This window comes from Lucilia sericata, unplaced genomic scaffold, assembly GCF_015586225.1.
Source record: "Lucilia sericata isolate MDLA Ls3-8-SP2 unplaced genomic scaffold, ASM1558622v1 Contig000145F_arrow, whole genome shotgun sequence".
NCBI lineage: Eukaryota > Metazoa > Arthropoda > Insecta > Diptera > Calliphoridae > Lucilia > Lucilia sericata.
Window position 1 is genome coordinate 312,681 of NW_023994177.1, and position 23,108 is coordinate 335,788.

The following is a 23,108-nucleotide window of genomic DNA, read 5'->3' on the forward strand; positions in this document are numbered from 1 at the left end:
GACCAATATATTAGGAAATATTTGCCATCGGTAAATTTTAATATATGTTGCCCTTTTAGTTAAAAATCGACATTATTAACAAATAATGATCTGAATTTTTTATAGGCTTTAATTAAGAATAAAACAAAAATGGTTAAAGTGTTGAGCAAAATATAGAAAATCGATATTAGACCAATCTGTTGGGAAATATTTGTCATCAATTAGTTTTAACATAACTTGCCCGTTTAGTTTAAAATTTACATTTAAAAACAATATTATCTGATTTTTTTTAGAAACAAATTGTTTTAAAGTGTTGAGAAAAATATAGAAACCAGAAATTGGGCCATAATATTGGGAAATATTTACAATAAATTTATTTCGATATAACTTGCCCGTTTAATTAAAATATCGTCAGTATATTATTGGTTTGACCCACCGACCATTTTTAAAAAAATTGAGTTAGGAGTGGATTGTACATAATTTGGACATCCTCTTTTCGATTCCGAAACCCATTTCACGATATTTAATATGATCTCCGAGATATCGGGTGTTAACTTCGGTCTATATCCACATTTTTAAATGTAAAAAATATTGTTTTGCTCCATACGCCACTGTTTGGCGTATCGACCGCAATTTTCATACGAAAATTGAAAACAAATTAATTACTATTGTTTCGCTTCACTGCCATAATAAACAGCTAAGAGTGTAATATTTAGATTGTAACGAATCTTATATACCCACCATCTAAGCATGTCTTGTAAATATAAGGTGAATTTAAATTCAATGTGAACATTGGAATAAGTTCTTTAATGAGGGCTTAGTTTAATTATGGACGATGTTCTTCAGAATTTCAGAGTGACTATTTTTTTAAATTAAATCAGTTTGCTGAGTATTTCTATCATAATACTTAACATTTAAAAGCGGATTTCACCAAATTCTTCTGAAAGAGGAGGATAGGGAAAAGACAGCGTTTTCTGTTAACAATGGAAAATTCGAATTCACCAGATTACCTTTTGGTTTGAAAAACGCTCCATCAACTTTTCAAAGGGCATTAGACGATATATTGCGACAATTCATCGGGAAAATATGTTATGTCTATGTGGACGATATTATTATTTTCAGCAAAGATGAGAAATCACACTTAGAGCACTTGAAAAGTATATTCGAAACTTTGGAAAGGGCACATATGAAGATACAGTTAGATAAATGCGAATTCTTTAAGCATGAGGTGGAATTTCTAGGTTTCATCGTGTCGAAAGAAGGAATAAAAACTAATCCAAAAAAAGTGGAAACGATATTGGAATTCAACTATCGCAAGACATTGAAAGAACTACGTTCATTTTTGGGATTGTCAGGTTATTATAGGAGATTCATCAAAGGATACGCAGACATTGCGAAACCACTTACGAATCTTTTACGGGGAGAAGAAGGAAGAGTACCAAAATCAATATCAAGTCAGACTAAAATAAATTTGAATGACGCGGCAAGGAAAGCTTTTGATGATCTAAAGAATGCATTAATATCACGGGAAGTCATACTATCGTATCCCGATTTTGGATTCGATTCGATGCATCGAATTTCGCTATTGGTGCTGTACTCAGTCAAGATGATAAGCCGATAACTTTTATATCCAGGTCATTAACAAAAACTGAAGAGAGTTACGCAGTAAACGAAAAAGAAATGCTTGCAATTATATGGGCATTAACTTCACTAAGGAATTACCTCTATGGATCAAAGAAAGTAATTATTTACACCGATCATCAGCCACTTACCTATGCCCTCAGTAATAACAACACTAACTCGAAGATGAAAAGATGGAAATGCATCTTGGAAGAATATAATTACGAACTACGATATAAACCTGGACGAACTAATTTAGTAGCCGATGCTTTATCTAGAAATCATACAGGACTAAACATGGTTCAAGATCAATCAACTCAACATAGTGCCGAGAGTTCAGCAGATAATCTCATACCTAGCGTCGAAACTCCAGTAAATGTATTTAAAAATCAATTATTTATAGGAATTGACGAAACATCTTCATATCAGTTCAAAATAGTTTTCCCAGGATATCATCGTCATATTATAATGGAGACCGAATACGATGAACAAAAATTGATAAATACTCTGAAAATATATCTCAAACCGTCAGTTGTAAATGGAATTAAAACTCCTGAACCTATAATGGGTAAAATTCAAACCATATATGCAAATCATTTCTCCAGCTATAAATGCAGATTTACCCAAATGGTAGTTAAGGTTATAATCTCCAAGGAAGAACAGGAGAGTATATTTTTAGAAGAACATACAAGGGCACACCGTAACGAGAAAGAAAATAGAACACAAATGTTGGAGAAATATTACTTTCCAGGAATGGCGAAAAAAATTAAGTGGATAATAAAACTATGTTCGACATGCGAAAAAAAACAAATATGAACGACATCCAAATAATACAGAATTGGGAGAAACACCCATACCAACTTATCCTGGTCATACCATTCACATTGATATATTTTCAACTGATAAAAAATGATTTTAACCTCTATTGATAAGTTCTCAAAGTATGTGCAAGTTAAACTGCTTAGTGAAAGATCAATCGAGGATATTAGAAGACTACTTAGAGAAATTTTATTTTTCTATGGAGTTCCAAAGAAAGTGGTTATGGACAATGAACCTTCATTGAACTCACCCTCGATCTTATTCATGATGAATGAGGATTTGAAAATAAATATTTTTACCACCCCTTCCTATAGAATTGAACCAAACGGACAAATAGAACGTTTTCATTCTACCTTGTCGGAGATAATGAGGTGTCTTAAGGAAGGAGGAATATCACGAGATTTTGGAGAGCTACTGGAAAGATCAGTAAATGAATACAACCATTCTATTCACAGTACAACGAACAGAAGACCAGTAGACTTATTCTTTGGACGTACAGTTGACTTTTCTCCACAAGACTATGAGACAACAAGACTCTCAAACATTGAACGACTCAAAGCTAAACAGAAAAAGGACCTTGATTACCATAATAGAAACAGAACACCAGCCAAGGAATATGTTCCTGGACAATTAGTTTGCGTAAAGTGCAACAAGAGACTAGGAACAAAATTAAGTAACCGATTTAAAGAGGAAATAGTAAAGGAAAATCATGGTACGACTATTGTGACGGAAAGTGGTCGTGTTATACATAAATGCCACATCAGAAATTAACATTATTTTTTATTTTTATCTCTAGGATAATTTATTTTTGTACTTATTTTGCAGACTACCCTACATAGCAGTTATAGCAGACATTAACATTCTCGACTACTCTAACGCAAGACTTGTAACGATTCACACTGGAATAGCAAAAAGACAAAATGGAACATTTAAAGTTATACATTCTATTGACATAGATAAATATAAGGATTTGGTTGATCATCTGGATTATCTTCTAAAAACAAATATTACATATAGTCATCCGCTCCGTCCGTTTCTAACACAACAAACGAATGACATAAATGGGCTTATTAAACGTCTAAGTCCATGTAAGGTAAGAAGATCCATTGACTTCATTGGTTCAGCATGGAAGTGGATTGCCGGAACACCTGACAGTCATGATTTTGAGATTTTAAATCAGAAAATGACAAATGTACTGGAAAATAATAATAGACAGTTGATAGTAAATGAACTGAATATAATAGAATATAAGAGATTTCGAATATCACAAATCAAATATTGAAAGTTAGAAAAGATGATTGGAATAATGAACTATCAATTGAATTGGAACATAAATTAAATTTAATAGAAAAAGAATTGCAAAATATTGAATACGCCATACAATGGGCAAAGGTTAATATTGTAAATTCATTTATTTTTTCCAAAACAGAAATTTTAAATAATGTCTTAGTAAATTACAACATACCTATATTTAACGTAAATGAATTGTTAACTTTTGCAAATGTAAAAATTGTGACGAATGATAGGGAAATTTTGTATATTTTAAGCATCCCAATTACACAAAATGATACTTGTGAAACATATTTAGCAAAACCTATAAAATTTGGTAATTTAATAGATAAAATTGAATTTGATAAAATTTTGAATTGTAATAATGATTTATTTGCCATTAAGGAAAATTGTAAGAAATATAACGATTTAACTATATGTAATAAAAATAATTTAGTATCCTTAGGAGATGATTATTGTATAACTAGCCTATTTAAGAACAGAGTAGGGAACTGTACCCAGGTCAACAACAAACACGTGGCCACCATAGAGGAAATTGGAAGCGATATGATTTTATTAAACCAATTCTACGGCATGATTATAGCAAATGATGAGGAAATGAAGCTGAATGGAACGTATTTGATAAAATATTTCAATTTAACAATTACGATTGATGGACAAGAATATTTTTCACATGAAATAAGCGGCAGCAAACCACTACCACCCTCTTTACAACCTAGAGCAATTGGTGACAGAATAGAAGAAGTGCTATCGTTAAAAAGATTACAGAAATTAAATATTGGAAATATTAAAAGATTGGAACTTTTGGAAATAAGAAATAATATACTTACAATGGTAATTGTGGTTATCATAATCGCTATTCTTATAATTGCTATTGGTATTAAGATATGGAAAAAAATTAACTATCAAGGAAAGGAAATAAGAGAAGATTCTCCTGAAACAATTCAAACAGCGGATATGAAGAAAATGGCTGAGAAAAAAAAGAGACAAGCATCTATGATCTACAGTCATTTTAAACCAACGATGTCCATTTCATAGCACAATTGTGCTGATTAAAACACACACATATTCTTATTCTCTTTTGTTTAGTCGTCACTGAGCCAGCGACGAATGCACATGTGTAGCGGGTGTACGATTTTATTTCAATATTTTTGTTTACAGCACTGAAAGAATTTAATATGGCATGCGAAAAATATTTTATGATTATAAATGCGTTTGACAATACTCAATGTCTATTATGTTATAAAACATTTAAGGAAATTAGGGGATTTGCTTTAAAAAGACATTATGATTCTTTCCATAGTAATATGGATAGATTTAGTGATAGGGAAAAAGAAAAATTATTTTTAAAATATAAAATTATTTTTTTGGAAAAACTAAAGAATTGGTTATCTGATAGGGAAGCCAACGAAAAGAATTTAGATGATAAAAGTTTAAAAAAAGAGTTGTCAACTCTTATAAGTTTAGATATTGTTAAACATGGTAGACCATTTTCGGATTTCATGAATACCACATAATATTTGAAACATTATTTTCCAACTTTGAAGAGAGGTTCCAAGATTTTAAGAAAGTACAGCTCCTGCTTGATCTTTGCATTAATCCCTTTAATTGTGACGTTACCAAATATGATTTTGAAATCCAAGCGGAGTTGATAATACTTCGTAGTGAATTCACCTTTAATAAAATTAATATCACCGAATTTTGGCAAAATTTAGATGATTTATTATATCCAGAATTAAAAAAGAATTATCAAAAATGTTTGTCATTTTTTCCCTCAACGTATCTATGTGAACAGATTTTTTCAGACTTAAAATTCATTGGTTCTAAACAACGTAATAAATTAAATTCCGCACACTTAAAAAATATTATTTTGCTACGAAACTGTCATAACAGCATTAATGTAGAAAATTTCATTAATGATATATGAAATAAATTTAAATTTTTAATTTTGTCCGTAATTTTTTTTTTTTTTTGTATACACAATTTTTCTTTCAGTGCAGTTCTCTTTCGCTCACCAATACAACTACAGTTTTAGTTTTGGACATCACTGTTTTAAACAATCGGGACGATTGTACTTAAGGAGGGAGGAGTTAACAAAAAATATGTTGAAATATCTAAATGCATAATTAACAAAACTAACGTTTTGTTTAAGGTGTATAAAGTTACAAACTTTGTTCCCATGAGAAATGCTGACTCTATGTCTGCAAACAACACGAGCTGCATTTTCAATAATAAAACCTGTGGTGACAAGTTAGGGTAGAACGTAAGAATATTTCACTGTTAATTTGGAACTTGAACAATAAAGACAATTTAGTTGCAGCCGCAACTAAATTAAAAAAAATATTTTTTTAACAGATTTAAATCTGTGTATTTTAATTTATATATTGGGAGTAGGGTCAATTATGGGCCGATAAATAAAAATTCATAAAATTTGGTAGAGAGTTTGTGTTTCCTATAAAACTAGTTTTTGTAAAATTTCATCGCTATACTGTTATTTTTAAGTCTGGTTTGACTACTTTAAATGTATTCTGAGCGGGCACTTATGTTTGTTTATGATGCTGTTGGTGAAATTGTTGTCCGATACTGTCCATTTTCAACACCAAGCTATCTGCATCAATAAAAAATATTTGTGGAAAATTTTAGCCCTCTAGCTGTTTTCGTTCGGATCTTATTTGATGACGGGATTAAAAAAATACTCAGTTTGTATGGATATATACCCTAAAAAGGGAAAACAAAAATAAAAAATTTATATACACCATAAAGCAGGAATTATTGTTGTCATTAAAATCTTAATAACTTTTTTTAATTTTTATATAACGGTGTATAAATCAATAATTTTGTTCAAAACATATGTAGAAAACAACTGTGAAAATTTAAATTAATCTATCACGTAAATTTTGAGAAAAGTTTGTTGTCTTTGAGTACTCAAAAATTAATACAATTTTAATAAATATAAACATTAAAATGTTCTATTTATTGATTGGTATAAATTATGCACACCCAAAATATATTTTTTGGTTTTAAATTTAAGTTTTCATTAATTTTCATATTAAATTTACAATTGTCTTCTTCTATTTTTATAAAACATTCATTGTTTTGATAACAAACAGTGACATTTTTGTTGTTTTGTATGGCAACACTGCGAAATTTAATCTTGTACTCAAAAACATCAAAGTCGTTTTTCTCAATAACAAGTGTTTGGCGTATGGGTCAAACCAATAAAAAAACTTTTTAATATTAATTTTTTGCTCGAATTTTTATTGGGTCGTTAATTAAGAATAAAAAAAAATGTTAAAAAAAATATAATAAATCTAAAATATGACCAATTTGTTGGGAAATAATTACCATTAATTAATTTTAACACAACTTGCCCGTTTAAAAGCTTATTTTTGCTTAAAAAATAAAAAAATTCAAAAATACTTCCAATATTTTAATTGGTCACAAAAGGGTTAAATCCGCGAAAATTTATATAAACTTATCACAAATTAATACATAATAAATTTTCAATGTAAAAAAATATTTTTACAGTTGTATTCATATGCTTATTTTAGATCACACAATAGTTAAAGTACACTTTAGACTTAAAAGCCATTAATAAAATTGTGGTATTCATAAACAAATAATAAATCTACATTAACTATTGTGCTGTTTATTGTTTAACTTGGCAGCACTGTACAATTTTGCTGTCATTTTCTGTGTTAGTGTTGCGAACAATTAAGATAAAATATTCGTTGAGTCGGTTTTCTTAATTTTATATTTTTGGTTATTACACATTTTAGAAAATAAGAACGAACTTTTAAGAAAAATAAATGTATACATGGCTACAATAAATATATATTTAGTTCAGAATGAATATAACATATATATTTTTAATTATAATTAAAAGTATTCGAATAACGAATATTTTGTGACAAAATAAACATCACTATGTACATTTTGTTATTTTTACTTATTTTTATAGCAATTTTTAATAAATTTTTGCAAATACTGATAAATTTCTTTGATAAAAGACTACATTTTATTGCCGGAGAAGATATTTTGCATTGATAGAACACTAATCAATATAATTTACACTCTTAATTACTTCATGGCTTTATATTTAGCTAATAAACTATGAAAAAGACAAATAAAATGATTGTGGCCATGATTTGATTGACAGGCGGGCATTTCCAAATTGCCAAAAATAGTATTGACCAACTGGAATACTGTCAAATATTCATCTATTAATCCAATAATGCCTAGATTTTAGTTTTTTCATCAAAATAGAAATTTTTAAAATTTATCTGGAATTTTATTTACAAATTTGTAAACGTTAAAATTACAATTTGTAGATTTCATTTCAGAATAAAACATGATTAGTTTTCGTCTTCAACCTAAAATTAATGAAAAAAGCTTAATCAGAGACAAAATGTGTAAGAATTCAACTTATTGTTGGCTTAAAGTAGGGTCGAGCGTACAATAATTTTTTTCTATTTGTCATTGGTTTATTGAAGGTATTTTAAGCTATTTGACGTTTATGAATACCATTTTCGTGGATTTTGCTTAATAATGTTTAATAAACCTAAATTAACTTTTTATGAATACAACCGTTATAGGTTTGGCCAAAAAATATGATAAGCCAAGTCATACTTTGTTATCAATATTTTTGGTTTTTTTTTGTGTGTTGCTCAATTCTTATTCTTGCATTGTGGGTTTTGAGTGACATGGCCACTCATCAAATTTGTTTGACTCAGGGTGCACTCATAAGGTGAAGTCAATTCAACAGCTGATCACTCATTTTTTTATTTGAGGTAGATACAACTGTCAAAGTACACCAAATACTGTTGCCACAATCCGAAAAAATATGTACGTCTATCTAGGGATTCGTTATATTTTTAGGACAAAAAATTAATAATAAATTTTATATTAATTTTAATCCATAGTAAATTTATGCGAAATACTCAAAAATTGCACAAACTATTTGTCTTAAATATGCATCTATTTTATCAATTATAGGGAACTTTTTACTAATCAATTGAGAGTACAAACATCCCACAATTGTAAATAAAATTATTAAAACTTGATTTTATCATAGATATCTTAATTTTTAACAACTTTCCATGGTAGTGGTTTGGTCACATTTCTATAAAGATCATTGGTTTAGTGCAGAGAAGCTCAATATGGCCGTGTCATAGCACGCGTGATAGGGTAAGAAAATTCTGCTGACGCTAAGTTGATACACATACACTATAGGTTTAATTCTTCTTCTTTTTATAATGAGCTCTCAACTTGAAAAACAAAATCAAATCAGTTGCTGATCAGCACTTGTCAAAGCAAGGTCTGTGCGCGACGTTTTTAAAATACACACAGAAATACAACAACAAAATTTTGAGAAAGCCGAATTAATGTAGGAGAACATGGAAGAACAGTTTATAGTTTTTTATATATAGACGTTGCTATACGCTGGCTGTCAAAATCCATAATAAATATTTGACAGTTAGCATATACTTTATAGTTTGTAGTCATTTTATTAGTATACTTTTATTTTGAATTGAATTCTGTTCTCTGCTGCTTTACCAACACAAATAAAACTATGGTAGTCTATGGTAGTATGTGTTTGAGCACCACTGGTTTAGTGGTTTGGTCACATTTCTATAAAGATCATTATATATTTCTTATACGACAACAGTAGAGACCTACACGGTGTTATAAGTTCCCAATATTGACTGATAAAAAATAATATCTATTTAATTTGTATTTTTGCTACTACATACTTACAATTTTGTAATCTAATACTAATTTTTTGTTATTTTAATTGATAATTTATTTACTTTTTTAATAAGTAAATAATAAATAATATTCTAACCCCCTTATTCACAAACAACATTTTTATTTTATTAAAGGTTTATAAAACAAAATTTTCATACAAAATACCGTTTATAAAATAAAAATTTTGTTTGTGAATAAGGGGGCTTATTTTTCAATTCATGTATAATTTTTAATACATTTTTATTTTATAATACATATTTACTTTACGTGAAGAGATGTTTGGGCACAAAGTATACAGAGGTGTCACTTTTGACATTTAAAAAAGTCTAAAATCAGCTTTTGTTTGATTTTGAAATTGTTTGGTGAGAAGAGGTATATAAAATACAGCTAAAAAAAATTATTGAATTCGTTTTGTGCGAAAGAGAGGGAAATAGTTTTTTGCTCGTGACGCCTCTGTATACCCTGTGGTTTGGGCAAGTGGGATTGTCTTTTTGTAAGGTAAATTAAAAAACACGGTGACAACATTTAAATTTTTTGACAGAAGTATCTACTTTTGTTGTTTTTGTAGAATTGACTTCACCTTATAAGTGCACCCTGGTTTGACTCACATGTATATATGCGTTTTTTTACTAACACAATCAAAAAACTTACCGTGTGAGTCAAACAATTTGATGTGTTGTCAAGGCGCTTTAGGAGTTATTTGGTTGAGTAGTGGTCGTATATTCTTAGAATTGTTGCATAGTTGTCGTGGCGTTTTATTTGGCATATTAGTTACTGAATGAATTGTTGGTCTTGTTGGAATTGTTGTTGTTGAGGCGTCAGATATATAATAATTTAGAGTTTAATATGCGGATAGTGTGTTGTCATTGATTTGTTGAATGGAATATGTTTATTTTTCTTGCAGATATCTTTTCTCTTGAATTCTTGACTATTTTGTATTTGTTATTGTACTTACTTCTGATTAAAATGTTTGAATGTTGAACTTAGTTTAGATATTTACTTTTTTGGTGACTTTGTTTTCTACGTTGGGTATTCATTTCTATTATCGTGTATAACTGAGGGTGAATTTGACTAATAGGCTCTCATGTTCTTGTACTTTTATCTTTTTAGAGATTGGGGATCACGCTTCTATCTTTTAAATTGGTTGAATATTTCTATGACAGGCAGTATCATGACATTGGTGGAAATTGTTTTTTTAGCCTGTTATTGATAATTTAGTGAATTGACAATTTGAATTATTATTTGGAAGGATTTAAATCTTGGTTGTACTACTTTCAATAATTTTTTTATTTTTTTAAATTATTTTACAATTCTTTTTATTATTAATTATTTTTTTAATATTTGTTACATTTTTATTATTTCATTATTATTATTTTTTTATGTATACCTTATTTATCCGATTATGGTAATAGGTTTAAATATTGAAATAAATCAAATTAATTAAGATTAAAATTAATATTGCTGACTAATTTTTAGAAAATTGGAGGAATTTCCGATATACATAAGCAAAAGCTGAAAATGTACGTGGGCATAAACTTAAAATTTTTTAGGGGAGAATTTATTGGGATAATTTTTCGAACACTTCATTAAATTCCTATATATTTTTTGTTTATTTAATCTTCGTTTATAAAATTGTTTGGCAATTTTTGTTTTCTTCTTTTTATTTTTATATTTTTGACAGCTGTTTTATTGGAAATTTCCAACAAAATACTCACAAATCGAAAAACGATGGAATTTTTTCTTTCACACTTCTCGATGTGAGAACTTCTCACTAAAAGTTACATAAACGGGGTACAGAATTATAATAAGTATTATACTTTAATCATTTAAGTATTTTTTTATTTAATGTAAAATTAATAAAAACCATGTCCGATTTTGTATTTGAGTTATTGTACTCTTTGCCAGAAATCCAATTTTTTGGCCATAATTAGGGCAGTGGATCTACATAATAAATAAATATTAAATATAAGTTTTCAAAGGCGCTGATTAAGATTTTGCAAGAAAAAATTCAAAATGGCGGATCCAAAATGAGGGTTAAAAATTTATAAAATTTACTTAATGGTATTTTTAATGAAAATGTTTTGTAGGTCTTTAGGCACTAATTACAAGTGCGAATTTTAACTTTCAAATTCCAATAAACTGAATCCAATATGGCGGATCAAACATAGCCAAAAATGAATTTTTGGTCAATAAATAAACCATTGGATCTACGTAATAAATAAATATCACATACAAGGATTTCGGGAACGCTAATTAAAATTTGGTAAGAAAAATAAAAAATTAAAAATGGCGGATCCAATATGGCGGTCAACATTTTTAAAATTTACTTAATAGAATTTTTAATGAACATGTGTTGTAAATTCATGGTAACTGATTACAAATGCAAATAGAGATTTTCAAAATTCAATGAACTAAAACAAATATTTAAGTAACGTATATCGGCGGATCCAATATGGCGGCCTTCAATTTTTGTTTGTTAAATTAAACAATTTTAAATAAATATATTTTGTGGGTTAATAGGAGCTAATCAGAAATATAAAGGTGAATTTTAAATACTGATCAAAACAGATTCAAAATGGTTACTTATATAAACCTAAAATTACGAAAATTCCTTATTCGAAACCATGAATGTCGGGTACATTCATAAACCCTGTTAATGATTTAAACTATTAAAAAATTATAAAAACGTATTAAACTCACACTGTGAGTTTTTTCACTAACATAATCAAAAAACTTGCCGTTTGAGTCAAACAAATTTGATGTGTGTCCGTGTCGCTTAAGCCAAAAACGAATCAGCTGATTCATCACGGAACGGAACGTAAAGACTAACTGAGCCTTAAACTATGCACATGATGCTTATTAGTGTATTTTGTTGTTGTTAAATGTTCAAGAAAAAATGTCTTTCTTTATGTTTCAGAATTTGTAAAAAATGTGTTTCCTTTTCTTAAAAAACATTTGAGTTGTGTCAATTTCGTACAGGGTGTGCGATATGTATATACTATAAAAAGGGAAATAAAATGATTTTGGCCATCATTTGGATGACAGAGGGGCATTTCCAAATTGCCTAAAAATAGTGCTGGCCAATTGGAATATTGTCAAATATTCATCTATTAATCCAACCTAGATTGGAGAATTGTTCCCAATCTTTTAAAATTTTTCTGAGATTTTATTTACTATTTTGTAAACTATAAAATTTTAGATTTTATTTTAAATGAAATCATAATTAGTTTTCGCTATCAACCTAAAATTAACGAAAAAAGCTGAAATCTGAGAAAAAATGTAAAAATCAATTTATTGTTGGCTTAAAGTAGAGTTGAGCCTAAAATAAAAATCTTATATTTGTCAATGGTGGTATTTTAAGCTACTTGACTTTTATGATTTAATAAAATTTATTTTAATTTACAAAGATATTTCTGATCACAAGGCAATATATTTCAAACTACCAGTTTTCCTGTGTGAAATTCAAAATTTGGAACGGTGAATATAACAATGTGCAACAAGAAAATCTTTCCCGAATGAAACCAACGGGAAATGAAAGTAGACTATTAGTAGACCAAAATCCGCAAAGGGTTTAAAAAAGTTAGCTCGAGTTTTTAATTTATAGGCATTTACAGTTTTGCAATTTTGTGAACAATTTTCACATATCTATATGTATTTTATATGAATGTAATCCAATAAAATATGCAAGTCAATATATAAATTACTCAATTATATTTGTCTACTTAAGGTCTAAGATATTTAAATTTATTAATGTTTATACTTTGTGTCCATTAATTTCCTTTCTATTTTAATAGTTGTTAGTAGAGAAATTTTCAAATGTTATCAAAAAATAAAATTAAAAATTTTAAAATTTGTACAGAAATAAAATGGATTAGTTTACTAAAATTAGATTTTCTAAAGATACCTTCATGGTCCAGGCCTGATTTATATGTTGTTGTTGATATTATATACTAATTCCAGTAAAAGAATAATGAAAATGGGAGATACCGTTTTAAAGATATCCTTGACTCAAGGACATTTTTTGATATCATTATCCTTATTTTAAAACCATAATATTTCAAATAAAATATTGTCAAACTACGACACGTAGGCATTCATTACAGTCGAAAATGATTAAAATCCTATAAATATTTTAGAAAAAATAAATAAAAATTTTTTTTATGAAAAAAGCTAAGTTTAAAATGCCTATAAATTAACAACACTAGCTAACCTTTTTAAACCCTTTAGTTAATTGGGTCTATTAATTGTCTACTTTCATTTCCCGTTGGTCTTGTTCGGGAAAGATTCAAAGACCCAAAATTTGTTGGATAGTAAAATTTATTTTTTGATATCATTCTATTACCAATATATTCAAATTCGCAATTAATATTTGCGAAATGCTAAACTTTGATCTACTGCACGCAGTCAAAGTCATCATTTCAAAATATTAAAAAAATTCTTTTGTAGAGGTCTATATTTTATCATTATTTTTATATGTTAATTCTGGAAAGTGTGTAAATAATTTTCAATAACTGTAAAATGGATAGCACTTAGAGGTGTTAGTAGTTTATATTTAAATGGTTGGAAATAATATTCCTTCACTGCGAAAAAGACAATATTTAAAATAACCTTGAAAAAATTTAATTTGATTTTAAAATTTTAACTCCATGAAAGCTTTTAAGAAAATGTTAACGTCTGTTAAACCTGAAATAAGAAGAAATTAATAACCCGAAATATTGTCAATTAGTTTTACCCGAAATTGCGCATTTCTGCGCATTTTGATGTCCTTATCAGACATGCGTTTTTGTCATCCTGTTATCCATGGTGTTTGCAAGGAATTACTGTATTAAAGGTCCGAATTTTCGTAATTTCTTAGCAGAGTAGGTAATTTTTGCACTCGTGAATATTATCTTATTTATTTCTCTCGTTATACAGCTCATTTTCACGAGCATTATTTTTAAACTCGAGAGCAGTATTTTTATTTCAACTCTTAATTTCTTATGTTCACTTCATGAGCGATATCTATGTATAAGAAGCTAGCTCTATTAGTTTCCCAGATAAACGAATTTTTGTATATTTTATTCATATGGGAGGAGCAACGCCCCCCATTGGTAGTCCGCCAATTTATTACCCAAAATATTTACATGGTTGTTAAAGTTCTTCGTGCAAAATTTTAAGATTTTAACTCTAATAATTTCAAAGATAAGCGAGTTTTTGTATTTAATTCATATGGGAGGTGCCACGCCCCTACTTCTAGTCCTCCTCCTTTTTCCTTAAATAATCATATTGACACTAAAGTGGTTCCGACAAAATTTGAGGACTCTATCTGTTATATTTTCTCAGATATATAGTGTGAGACAAAAATATGTAAATTATGGTCAAATATTTAAAGTTTCGGTTATATTTATTAAACTAAAAACGATATTTAAAAAAAGTTTTGTGTATTTCGGGCTGTACCGACCGCTGCTTGGAAGTCCTTCCAAAATTAAAAAACCTCTGTTAGATGAGTCATCTTAATTGTAGACAATGGGTTAATAACCACCAAAGGGTTAATTTTCGCTTAAATTTGTTCTAATATAAATAGGTTTATGCCTATTCTTCATCTTAGACTTTAAAGAGTTTCATTATTTTGTCGATCTTAATTTCGCTTTAAAAAAGTAATGACTTGAACCAATGTGCAAGGTTTTAAAAATTAAGATGTAAAAGATTACATATTATGGAAATAGATGACAGAAAGAAGACATAAATTTTAAAGATGACAGCCAGTTAAAATAGATGATTTCCTCTAAAAAAGAAGGAAGAAGTATGGTCAGCTTAATTAAACCCTAGCCGTCATATGGGATTTGCCTTTTTTTGTTATAAGACCAAAATCAATCAATATTATAATAAAAAATTAATTTTTGCCAACTTTTTATTTTTTTCTTGGTACATATTTGATTAGTTTACATGACTATTTTTATATTACCGGCAAAAATCCGAAATTTATGAACGGTTGCAGACGGTCGGAAAATTGTAGACAGAGAACATCTCAAGGAACACATTGATTCCATTATCATTAAAATATCCTTTGGCAATAGGTGTTGTAAGTTTAAGTTTTTTAAAAATTCATATTTTTAAGGTTTAAATAAGAAATTTTTACGAATAATATTTGTAAAATTCTTCTTCTTCTTCTTTTTAATTCCCTATCATTTTATATATATTTTTTGGACATTTGAGAAAAATATATATTATTTTCGATGTTTCGGCGTCAATCCGATATGGTTCAGTGTAAATGCATAAAAAGAATAAAACACAAAGGATTATTAGTTTTATAAAAGGAGAAGATTTGTCTTCCTTTATTTGATATTTACCTTAAGAAAGTATGCACACAAGAAGTGCTCTTTAAGGCTTCTATATGACGAGTGGTAAACAACTACTTATTTCTAAGTATGGAGGCTAACAAAGTTTAAATACAGTTAGCGGTTTACTCTTTGAATTAATAATAGTTTTCCATCAAAGATGTAAACTAAAATAGTAAATTAGGATTTACACTTAGATTATAATCGATTTGTACTTAAACATTGCCGGCCCCCTTGCAAAACTTAAGGTGTTGTAACTAAATAAATGACGAGTCATTAAGGACTCTCGTGGACTGTTTTTTCCAAATTAAAATCAGCCACGTTCAAACTACAGTTTTTTCTACTTTGGTCATTATGGACCCGTTTGAGCCATGGTGAGACTCTGGTTGAGCCATAATGAGACTCTGGTTGAGCCATTAAGAGACTCTAGTTGAGCCATGATGAGACTCCACTTGAATCACTAAGGACTCTTGCTGAATTAAAAATAATTTAGGAAAAGTAAGTAAAGTAAATTGATATACAGTGATCATTTAGGAATTCGAAACAACAAGTCTGCCATACAAAGCGATCAATAGTAAAATTACTTCTTTCCATCTTTTACGATTCTATTAATAATGCGTTACAGCGTCTCGAATTATCTATATTTAAATATTACCTCGTAAAAGGTTACAATAAGTGTCGTAGCCGAAATGAAAAATAATGCTTTACAAACATTTTAATTAGTTGCGGTTCTAAAACAGATTGATAAACTAACTAGTTCCTACATCATTTGGGTTCATTACGATTCCATGTTGGAATATAGCTATTTTTAGTTGGCCTTTTCCTTCGTAGGAAATGAATTAATATTATCTACAGGACCGGTTAATATCCAAGCAAATACGGGTTTTTGAGCCAATAGTGATCCAAGTACTTTTTTCCTAATTCCGGGTAAAATAAGCTGGGGGTATACATCAGCTCCTAATAATAATTCCACGGGTCTGCTCCCGGATTCGAATCTGCCAAATGAAGATTTGACAATTTGTCGGCATTAACCGAAACCGAAGGTAGATTTCCCGAAATGCTTGGCAAAACAGATGCCGAAGAGTTTAATAAAAATGATGAATCAGTACTTGAACCTATTATCAAATTACAAGTCTTCGTCGAAATGGCAGAAAATTCCTCATTTACGCCTGACAACTTCGCTGTTTCGGAAATGGTAGGAAGCTTTTTTAATCTTTTCATCAACTTTTCAGAAATAATAGTACATTCTGAAGCAGGGTCAATTAAAGCTCTAACTTGATATCTACAACCATATAGTAGCATACAGGCGAAAGGGATTGTCAAAGACCTAAGTCCCCTGTCAAAAACCTAACTGGTGAGAATGTATTAGTAGAAGCACAGAAATAAGCACAGTTGTTCAAAAGGTACTAAATAATAAATGTATTTTTGATACGTTATTTTTTGTATGTTATTACTGGGATTTCATATACTAGTGAATGTAAATATTAGTTAATTAATTATTTTCAGAAGATATTTTATCATAAAACATATTTTAAACGCGTCTTTTTTTATTTTTTTCTGCACTAATGGAAAAAGAAAAAAAGTATGTGAAATACTTTTCTCATTATCAATACGAAAATTTACAACTTTTCTTTTTTCAGTTTTAATTAAAATGAAATGTCAAAGAATAAAAAATATTTTTTTCGTTTGTAAGATATAAATTATTTTCGGGGTTTTAAATTCAATAAAAGTGTGGCAAAAAATAATAAATATTAAGTTTAAGTGATAAGAAAAACTATTAAGTGCTAATATCCTCGCAATTTCGCGAAGAAAATTTGAAGTTTTGTGAGTGCGTTTAGTTCTCTCAAGTGTGTTTTATTCTCTCAGAACTCGTCTATGTGAAGAGAATAATAAATTTTGTTTGACAACCCCTTCAGTTTCGCCTATATTCCTACTATATGTCTACAACCATTGAGTATCAGTCGACTGTTGCTGTACCCAAAAGAACAGAATGATTCCTACGTGTATGGAATATTTGTCGTTCAGTCATGGTACCTGTCGTAGTAGGTCTTCCAGCAGTTGTACCTGACAAAATGGGTCGTTGGTCATTAGGAGTATTATTAGCGGGTCGTAAAACCACACTAATGAATTAGTCAAATTACCCAAAATAAATATATGTAAAATGGTTTTGACTGGTTTGAAATACTTGTCGTTCAACTATAGCGCCTGACGTAGTCGGTCTTTTTACCAATGCAGTTGACAAGTCAGTAGGTCGTTGGTCATTAGGAATGGGATTGTATGGTCGTAAAACCAAAGAGTTGTCATCTTGATGTGCATTTCTAGAGTTTTGCGAAGCTGAAGAATCCCGATGTAGTGAAGTATGGTGCCGCTTATTACAAATAGAAAAACGATGTTCACTTAAACAATCATTAACTTCATGTGAGTTAGCTAGACAATTTATGCAGCAACGATAATTGGATCCCAATTTTGAGTGGGAATCTCATATATCGACATAGCGGTTAAAAATCCATTGATTCGGCGCTGTAACCTTTTCAATGAGGGACAAGTCTCCTCTGTTATTGTCTCCAAACCAAACAAGCACTTTAGTTAGCATTCGAGGATTTTCGTATGTATCTTGTAAACTTTTCCACTTTATATCAAACCCAACATTAGTCAACGGACATTTAGATACAATTTCTCTCGCTTCCTTATCTGATAATCGCCGTTGAAGATGTCCGTATCACATGGCGGAAGAGGTAGATTATGACTAACATCAAATTTTAAATCATTATTTGGATGAGGGGAATTTTTAGGCTTAGTCTTTGCTTCCAATTCATCAATCTTAATTTTTATCGACTTTGAACATCGCGCATAAACATTAAGGGTACTCTGGAATTTACTTTCAGCCACTTGAATATCTTCTGGCTCAGCGTCTTCAGAAGATTCAAGATCGTCTAAACACTTATCGAAAGTAATTTTCATCTTTTCCTAACACACCTTCAATTCACTTTCTAAAACTTCGAAGTAGTACACGTGATGTTCTTCCTCGCGTATATTATTAAAGTTTGCCTCAAATTTTATAACGACGTTTGAAGCACGAGTGAAACGTTCGAGGGCTGTCAAATGCATTTTTCACAATTTTAAGATTGGGTTAATTTAGGTAAAATACTATAAAAATAGAAAGCAGCGTTCAAGGTTCACAAAAAATCGAATTTGTATTGTTACTTTCCAAATAAACTATTAAAGTCAAATCGACCGACCATAGGGTAACTAACAATAAATTAGTAAAAGAAGGAAGAAGAAGAATTTTATCTTTCGCAACACAATTACTGATATTAAATTAGGTATACAAACACTTGCATTAAATGCATACACCAATTATTTTGATCACTATTTATTTCACTCAAAAATTAACACCAAAATAATTCTTTAAATAGTGAAAAGTTAATTTTTTATTAATTTGCCGAAAAACAAATGCAATTTCCAATTATTAATTATGGCTGTCAGTCCAAAGTAAAGAAACACAGCCTTGAATATAAATGTACCGATCGCTGTCAAAAGGTACTGTATAAAATATAATCGCGCGCAAGGATGTATTTAGGGATAAATTAATTCACAATAATTGCCAATAATTTATTATTATTATTTATTGTTATAAAATTCCCATTTTGACAATAGTTGTTTTTTTTCTTTGCTTTTTTCTTTATAAACACACACACACGTATACGTATGTATTTATGTATTTTTTTCCTTTTGACACAATCACTTTAATATCAATTTACTAACCTTATTTAAATTAAGGCTTAAACAAATCTCCAACAAAGGGGCGCTTATTAATTCCTTGGCAAGGAGTCTTCCATTCATACGTTCGAGTATGTCCTTCTTCGTGTTTTACCCTCGGTTCGAAAAGAGCATGTAATTTTCCGGTTCGAAGGACCAATGTTTCGGCGTCAATCCGATATGGTTCAGTGTAAATGCACAAAAAGAATAAAACACAAAGGATTATTAGTTTTATAAAAGGAGAAGATTTGTCTTCCTTTATTTTATATTTACCTTAAGAAAGTATGCAAGTAAATTAGTAAATATTTATTAAGAAAATTATCATACTAACCCCAATTATCTCAATGTATGGTTATATTTTATCGTAAGGTTAAATTGACAGTTTTCATACAAAAATTATTTTAACCGGCAGAATATCCACCGGTTAAACGATAACCGGAGTTGGTGTTAACGGGGGTAAATGTTATGAAGTTTAAAATTAAAAAAAAAATCGAAAATGAAAAAGTAAGAGAGAAGAAGCTCTTAAAAATGTCAAAGAAAATATAAAAGTTGACATTACTTTCAACAGAAACGCCATAAGAAAAAAGAAAAGACCAAGAAAGAAAATAAAAATGTTTACTTTTAATAATAATATTAATTATATAATAATTATATAACAATATTAATGAACTTAAATTACTTAATCTAGCTTTAAACACAAAGAAAGAAAATAAACTCTGATTTTTGACATAACAAATCACAGTTGCTTTTTAGCTTATTCTTAAAAACAGCTGATACGTTCTTGTGTAGAAACTAACTACACATAAACAGCCAACGGAACGTCACAGAACGGAAATGTTACGGAACTTACAAACTAACTGAGCCTTAACTTTAACTTTTTTTTATTCTTTTTTTGAGCCATAATTTCATTCAATTCGCTTGAAAATTATGATCTTAGTTTATTTTTGACCTATGCAGAACAAAATTCAGCTCATACTATTTAGGTCGCAAATTTGGACCAAAATTAACACAAGAAATCCTAAAAGGACCTCCTCTGAAAATGAATTTGATGCCCATATTAATATCAATACATTACAATCAGCTATTTGATGAAATTAATTTTTAAAATCGAATCGATTTGAATCTACAAAAATAATACAAAAATTGTGTAAAGGCATACATAACATACCAATATTTTAAGTTTGTGCAGGCCTGTTGTGTAGTGTATGAGGGTGTTTCGTGTTTGTACAAATGCTTGCTGTTTGTTTGTACAAAAATTCAAAAATTTTGATTTTTACACAAACATATTGAATTTTTGTCAAACCATATGTATGGTTTATATTCATTAATAACAAATTTTTCAAAAAATTTACATTTCTAAGAAAAATTGAGATCTGTATCTTTGAAAGTCCACAAAAACGTGAAAAAATCGGTGATTGTATGAGCAATGTTTGTGTAGTGTGTGTGCGAATGAAAAAAATATGTTTGATAAGCCGCTTGTGTAGTCTATTTAGGCTTTAAAATTCAATTTCTGCGGCATTTCATACAAATTATTATTTTTTTAAATTGATTCTCTTAAATGGAAGGTATTTTGTTGTTTGCGTAGTATTTTGCAAGAAAATAATAAACCATTCCTCGATCGAAATTCATCATACCTTTTCAAATCGTTCGAATTGCATCACATACCGGAATATTTATTTTAGTCCTGTTTTAGATTGTGACTTTTCAGGCATGCCTTTTTCTCAATTTTCTTTTAAATGCTCTTCGTAAAATCTTGAATATTTACTGCCGGTCCACTTTAGAAAATTATTTTTAGGAAACTTTTGATTTTGCGTGAGAGAGAAAGAAATATCTTTCATCTCTTAATTTTTTAAGGGAACTCCTTACGACTCTTTTTCATACGGAATCTATCGATACTATTTTTTGGTTTGCTGTCTTATAGTTATGGAGTTATATACGTTCAAAAACTGTATATATAAAGTTAAAAATCTCGAGAATGGCCTGCTCGATTGTAAAAAAATAACATGAAAGGTCGTGGAAAGGTCTTTCAGATGATGTGCAATATGAATTATTAACTCATTGAGTGCCAAAAGATAAAAAAAGGGTTTTGAAACTTGACCTTTTTTGTAAAAGTGCTCATAATTCGAAAAGTGGCCGATATAAGCACATATACATTTCCCAAGTATTATATAGAAAACATAATTAGCTTTCATTTGGTGCCTATAACATAGTGTTAACCCTTTACATTTTTAATGTTAGTATTTATTAAATGATAATAACTTTTAAGTGATTTTTCAAAAAAAAAAAAAAAAGTTTTCTAAATGTTATATTAGCGCATTACAGTAAAAACAATTTTAAAAGTTCATTGATATTTTTTCTTTTCAAGCGCAATTTTTTCAAATAATTTTTCACTTTTTTCAATTTTTTCTTTTATTTTATCCCACAGAGAAAAATTCCTAACAAAAAGGCAATTATGTATTTAAAAATTATATTTTAATAATAAATATTTTAATTGGTTGGGGTCTCATAATATAAATATATCGAATGAAAAAGTATGATTTTGGTAAAAATTGGTTTAAGCAAATCATATTTTTCAATTTAAATATGAATATAATAACTTAACGCCGAAATAAATGAATTAATTTAAAAAAATATTGAAACTAAGTTTTTAATTCAATAATTCTAAGGCATTAAATGGGCTAGGAATGTACATCATTCTATGTCCTATTCAATTTTTCAGTTTATATGTTGCGTGCATATCGTAAATTAAAGAGAAATTCTTAAACATGCATAAAAATCCCTAATAAAAATCAAATCGAGATGGCGCTCAATGGATTAATGGGTTATGTTATACATCGTTTCAAAAGCTTTTTCGTACTATAAGAAAAATAAAATTTGGATAGAAATTGCGGAAGATATTCTACATTATATTATAAATCATTAAATGTATGTAAGTCCTAAAAAAATGAGAGCAAAAAAAAATTTTTACACAAAACAATTTTAAATTAAGTTTGATACACCTGGTTAAAATATTATGAAAATCGCAGCCGTTTAGAGTCGGTAAGTTATGCCTTTTTAAGTAGTTATTTTATTATCTTACAAAAAAACATTACTAAAATACTTTAAATTACATTTTTGTTTACCATTAGCTGTAAGTTTTAGATCTTTTTGTAGTAATTTATTTTTTATTAAAGAAATAATTTAATTTTAAAAGGCTAACATTTTGAAAAATCAATTACTTTCGAATAAAATAAATATAAAAAAATAAATTATTGGAAGTGGCAACACTTACGTAATCGCCAGAGTTTAAATGTTAGTAATGGCTTTTATTTTTTTATTTGCAATAAATATGTATTTTCCTCATAATTAAAACTATGCATATTTAAAATATGGTTCTGTTCAAAATATTTGTATCCATTCAAGCTATTGCATATTGCAGCTTACAGACAAATATAATTTTTTTTCATACGCAATATATTTCGCAGCAACTCGCTAACATATTTAAAATACCCACATATATTTTATATTGCTTGCCTATAATATCAAAATATTTTCCTACACAAATTATACAAAGTCAAAAATATTTAAGCCATGCAG